Raw genomic sequence first — 6,174 nt, 5'->3', positions numbered from 1 at the left:
TTTGGTGTGTTGACTACCATTTGTATAACCACAGATATACTACAAATACCATGGTTAAACTATGGTTAATATAGCAAAACCATAGTTCATTTGTGGTTACCATGGTTTAACTATAGTAACCATGGTTTTTTGTTTTATTTGTAGTAAAACCATGGTTAATTTTCATAAGGGTATATTTGTTTTCAGTCCATTAGCCGTAAAGTCAAGGCCAGGTAGTTTGTTTGTTCAGCACCATAACCTCAACAACACAAGCTGAGAAAAACACGAAAGTGCGGATGAGTGCGCGATCTGAGATTTGATAAATATAGTTCTTTGACAGGGAAGTGCGCAAACTGGAACATATTTAGGACTATAATATAATAATAATAATCAATGAACGAGCTCGGGGAAAAGCGCACTTCCTCCTCTCTCCTCGAGGAAGAAAAGGGGCAGGTGCAGACACCATTGGGCTTTCGAAACTGCGCCTCGATCGCGACACGCCTTCAGGACACATATATATATTTTTATATACTGGCTACAATTATACTGGTTCTTCTTTAATCCACATTCACAAGTCTTTATCCTATCTCTTTTAACGTCTCTCCGTTGAAGATTGTTTTTCAAAACTGTCTTTTGAGTTTAGGATCTTGTCTAGTGCGAGCTACTGAAGGACGACAGCGATTCAGCCGGACAGAAACATTAAAATCTCATCGATCATCGTAAATACATTCAGTTTATTCACAGCTCTACAACAGCATGTGGAACATGTTGATCTTTGTGTTTTTATTAGTCATTCACGGTAAGTTTTGAACCTCGATTTCCTTTCATTTTCATGTTTAAGTTAGTCATGTTTAGGCACGTTTGTATAATTTCTCTAGTCAATGACTATTTATGACAGAAGAAGTAACACATCTAATAGAGATAAGCTTGAAGAGTATTTTTGTCTTCAATAGTCGAGATGCGATTGAAACTACACGGAAGACCACATACCAGTTGCATAAACTATATGTTAAGACTGTATGAATAACTAGTTTTACAAGCTTGCAGTCATCAAGGGAAAGTCCATCTAAATTTTCCAACTCAACTCAAACCAATCTACAACTTTATGTTACTAACATGAAAAAATATGACCAAATTGTAGTCTGGGCAGTTAATGCAGCCGTCAACAATTGGTATAAGTTAATGTTTTGTGGTTGTTTTCATTTATGTATTCAATTCTGTATACTACAAGATGAAAACTCTGACAATGCATTGAGACACAATATTTATTTTCAAGTTACAATCTTTGAAAACAATTTAAGGATAAAAAAAAATTTTGTTGTCCAAGTTGTTATGAACCTAGGTTTTTTTTTGTTTTGTTTGTGTGTGTGTGTGTGTGCGCTGGTGAACATAAAAGAAAACATGCACCTTTGACTTTCATATACTATGAAATACTGAACCAAAGGACAGCATTTCCATTTTTAAATACTTTTATCTTGTTACGTTGCTTAGCTATGTTGTGTATGGTCTTTATTTTCGCAGTTTTTCCCTTTAAAATCTGAAGAGTATATCATAATCAGTTTGTCTTTTCAGCAGCTACACAGTGATTTCAGCTGAATGTGTTTGCTGAAGTTAGTGTGTAGTTATTAAAGCGGTTGTGTTTGTTTTCCAGGTGTGTCTGCTACAGAGACGGATGAATCGGAGTCAGTGACTGTGATGGAGGGAGATTCAGTCACCCTACACACTAACCTTTCTGAACTACTAAACGATGATACAATACTGTGGATGTTCGGACCTAAAGACTATCTCATATCTCAAATAAAGAGAAAGCATGACTTGACCACATTTTTTGTCACCAATGATGCTGGAATCGGTGGCAGATTGCAGGTGGATCAAAAGACAGGATCTCTCACCATCACAAACACCAGAATCAGACACTCGGGACAGTATAAACTCACCATCTCTAGAGAAAAGACTACGACGAAGACATTTGATGTGACTATCATGGGTGAGTATCTCAAGTCTTTCACTGTAACATCAGCTGCTCTTCCACCATTGGGCCAAACTTTTTCCATTGCTTACGCATTCTATTCAGAGATCCAATTATACTTTTATATTTCACAATTCAGACTCTTTTTGGCACAATTTTAAGTTTATATTTCACAATTCGGAATTTGTCTTCACAATTACGTGTTTGGATCTCATAATTCTGACATTTTTCACACAATTTCAAGATTAAATCTCACAATATCACAGTTTTGTTTTCCTCTCATTGGAGAATTTATATTTTGCAATCCTAAATCCTAAGTTAATATCTCATACCTGACTAAGTTTCTTTCAGTTGTGAGTTAATATGGCACAATTCTGACTTTTCTCGCAATTGCAAGTTTTTATCTTGCAGTTCTATTTTTTTTTATCCCATTGTTTATATCTCTCAATAATGGCTTTATAACATGCAATTACAAATTTATATTTTACAATTTTGAGAACAAGTCAGAACTGTAAAATAAAAAGATTCAATTACATTTTTATTAATATTTAATTCAGTGGCGTAGTTGAACTTTGATAAACAGTGTTCTTGGCCAGCTACACTGAAGCTGTGAGCCAGACAACAGACAAAAAAAAGAGACCAATCCGAAATGTTTACATAGTGTATAGTGGTTATAGTTATTCAGGTTTCATGATTTCAGGTCACACGTTTGCAGTTATTGAGTGAGGGTTTCCAGATTTTGCACCATTTTGGTTTTCATGATGGGAAGTGTTGTGTAAAACATTTTGATAATGTTTTGCAGGTGTGGTTGGTGAGATGGATGGAGTGAAATCAGTGTCAGTATCAGTGACAGAAGGAGATCCTATCACTCTACGTATCGATGCTGAAACACATAAAGATGCTCTGATGCTGTGGAGGTTTGGAGATAAAGGAATCCTCCTCGCTAAAAATCGATAGTGAAACAGGTGAAACCTCATTGAACAATGCTGACGAGAGATTCAGAGATCAACTGCAGCTGAATCAGAACGGATCTCTGACTATCAAGAAGAGCAGAAGTGAACACGCTGGACTCTATGAGCTCCAGATCAGAGGCCGTGAGGGCTCACAGCGATTCCTTCTTTCGGTCAATGGTGAGGAACTGAAAGAGCTAGACTAGGCATACAGTATTACTAGTCCTCTAAGATTATTACATTGACTGTCTCTCTTTATCGCTGTCCCAGATCCAGGTCTTTCTTCCGGTGCTATAGCAGGAATCATTTTGGGTGTTTTAGTTCCTGTTTTGCTGCTTGTGGCTGCAGCTTTGTTCGTGAATCACTATCGCCACAGGATCTCTAAATTAAAAAAGCAAGTGGGTAAGTATTATATTCTCTAAATAGGATTTAAATCTCCTCCAAACTGTGTTTTAATTATTTTGAGTCACGCATTTATCCATTTATTTTAGAGTCCAGTCCTCTGAAACTGTAGTTTGGCAAGCTACTTGCCTTCTACTCCTGCATTAATAAATAAATTAGCCGATTGCTGATCGATAAAGGTCATCAAATGCAGGATTTTAAATGATTCGAATGACCTGAATGACTCTTCTGACAGGCACTTTGACCCTCATGAACACATTTCTGTTCTGTGTTTCTAGGTGAAGCTGTGCCAGCTGAAGAGAAAGAAGAGACCGTGAAGGAGGGAGATTCTCTAACTCTACGCACTGGCCTCACTGAAATAAATGCTAATGAAACGATAGAGTGGTGCTATGAAGAAGACAACAATCGCATTGCTGAAATCACTGGAGGGAGCAGAAGCAAATCTACGTTTGCGGGTGCTGATGGGAGATTCTGGAGCAAATTGACGTTGGATGAAAGAACTGGAGATCTCACTATCAGTAACATCAGAACCATTCACTCTGGACTCTATAAACTAAACATCAGCGGGAGCACCATGAAAACCAAACACAAGAGATTCATTCTTTCTGTCAAAGGTAAGTATATCACATCTCTTCCAGTGTGCTACTGAGCCCAGGATCTGAAGCACATTCACACACACACACACACACATTCTCAGAGTGCTCAAATATTACATTTCCTTTAGATCGCTTGCAAGTATAGGACCACGTATTCCCAATGTCATGGGAATAAAGCCTATACAATTAGAAGATTAAAGCTGCAATACTGCATGAATAAATATGCATATTTTAAGGAGAAATAATTCAGAAAGTGAGAAAAGGCATGATCAGGAATCATAGATAGTCAGAGATTCAGGCTGACTTGTCAATATCGATTACTTAATTTTAATTTATCTTAAGGCTACATCTACTTTAATCGATTTAAGTCTGCAGTTAAAACTACATTTTATGACGCAGCTGTAGTAACAAAAGTAGCTTATTTCATTAAGAGAAAATAAGTGGTTTTAATCTAATTAAAATGGTTGTTTGTATTTGACTATTACTTATGTTATCTAAATAATACAGCTGGTCCAAGAGGATTCCCTGTATAGTTTACAGTATTACGGTTCAAAAGTCTCAAGAAATGTATGAGATATTGAAAATGCAAACAGAATTAATTTAGTGGCTTGTTTCCTGTATTCCTCTGTTTCTGCGCTGCTGTGACGTGAAGTGGAGTCGATGTCAGTGAAGGAGGGAGCGTCTGCTCTTCTCCAGACTGCTGCTGCGGTTCAGAAGGATGATCTCATAGTGTGGACGTCTGGAGCTCAAAACCGTCTCGTTGTTAAATGTGATTCAGGAAAGGTGACATATGGTAAGCAATTCAGAGACCGACTGAATCTGAACCCGAAGACTGGATCGCTGACCATCACGAACATCAGATTCACAGACTCTGGACATTTTAAACTGCAAATCATCAACAGCGAACAGACCACATTCAAAAGATTCGATGTGACTGTCACTGGTGAGTAACAAACAAAGAAACAAAGCAAAAATGTAAGTCTTTATTCACTGATTATCTTCTGAAGTCAACAAAAAAGATGACCTGCTTCTTTCACTTGTTTTAATTTCTCTGATTGTCTTTCAGACGCCACAGCTGAAGGAGTGAATGAACAGATGACTGTAGTAACGGCGCTGTTACAGTATCGATTCTAGGTGGCCACCCCAGATCTGCTAGTTGGTCAAGTTCGTCAGCACAAGAAAGGAGAAATGCTGTCAATCAATGATGACAGCTGATCAACTGATTAAGGGCCAGTTTTACATTTTTTACTAACACAGTAACGGTCGTACGGAGACTGAGAGCTGATTTCTGCTCAGCGGACGTTTGGCCATGCAGGTCAGGTGACCCGTGAGATGAGCGCGCGCTGCACCTACTGCTGTTGGTCCGTGAAACACAGGAGGACGGTCACACAGAGTAGCAACGACAAAAGTGCTGGAATCAGTCGATTGAGATGTATGGTAAATCAATGTTTAGTTAGTTCTCTCTGAATGTGTAGGAAAAATGTATCTAGCACTAAGTAGCAGCTTAAAGTCGAACTACACTGCACTGGCTAGTTTAGTAGCCTGCAAACTAAGTTAAAGGGGGGGTGAAATGCTCGTTTTCACTCAATATCCTGTTAATCTTGAGTACCTATAGAGTAGTACTGCATCCTTCATAACTCCAAAAAGTCTTTAGTTTTATTAAATTCATAAGAGAAAGATAGTCTTTACCGATTTTTCAAACTGGGCTTTGTTTGTAAAACAAGCATTTTAGAAATGCAGGGAACAAACACAAACACTTGCACAACTCCGTTGATGCTCTGTAAAAATAAACTCCATCCACTGGTCCCTTAATGCTGTTTCTCTTTTGGTAATCTGTGCAGGGTTGTCTTGCCCTGGCAACCAAAAACACACTCCTTTTGTGACATTTCACGACGCTCTCGCTCTGATCAGTGAAGTCTGTCTGTGCTCTCTCTGCTCTGCTATACGGGAGCACGCGCTCTTCCGGCAGAAGTGCCTCAGGACCCATATAAGGAAATTCCGCTCCATCTAACGTCACACAGAGCCATACTAGAAAAAAACTTTCCGAAACTTGTGACAAACCGGAAGGAGTATTTTTGGAACAGAAATACTCCTTCAAACGTACAACTTAATTTTTGAAACTTTGTCCATGTTTAGCATGGGAATCCAACTCTTTAACAGTGTAAAAAACTCAGTATGCATGACATAGCATTTCACCCCCCCTTTAAGCATTGAAGGTTAGATTACCGCCGGTGCAGCAGCAGTTAAATATTTCTGCTCTTTTTTTTAAGACATGGAT

The 6,174-nt window shown here is 38.3% G+C and overlaps 1 pseudogene; it reads left to right on the top strand.

Moving 5' to 3' along the window:
* Positions 1–204: 204 nt before the first annotated feature.
* LOC113078298 (uncharacterized) lies at positions 205–5,524 on the top strand (annotated as a pseudogene).
* Positions 5,525–6,174: the final 650 nt, after the last annotated feature.

Source organism: Carassius auratus, unplaced genomic scaffold, assembly GCF_003368295.1.
Source record: "Carassius auratus strain Wakin unplaced genomic scaffold, ASM336829v1 scaf_tig00025154, whole genome shotgun sequence".
Lineage (NCBI taxonomy): Eukaryota > Metazoa > Chordata > Actinopteri > Cypriniformes > Cyprinidae > Carassius > Carassius auratus.
The sequence above is the reverse complement of the archived record's forward strand: the minus strand, read 5'-3'. Positions and strand labels throughout refer to the sequence as shown.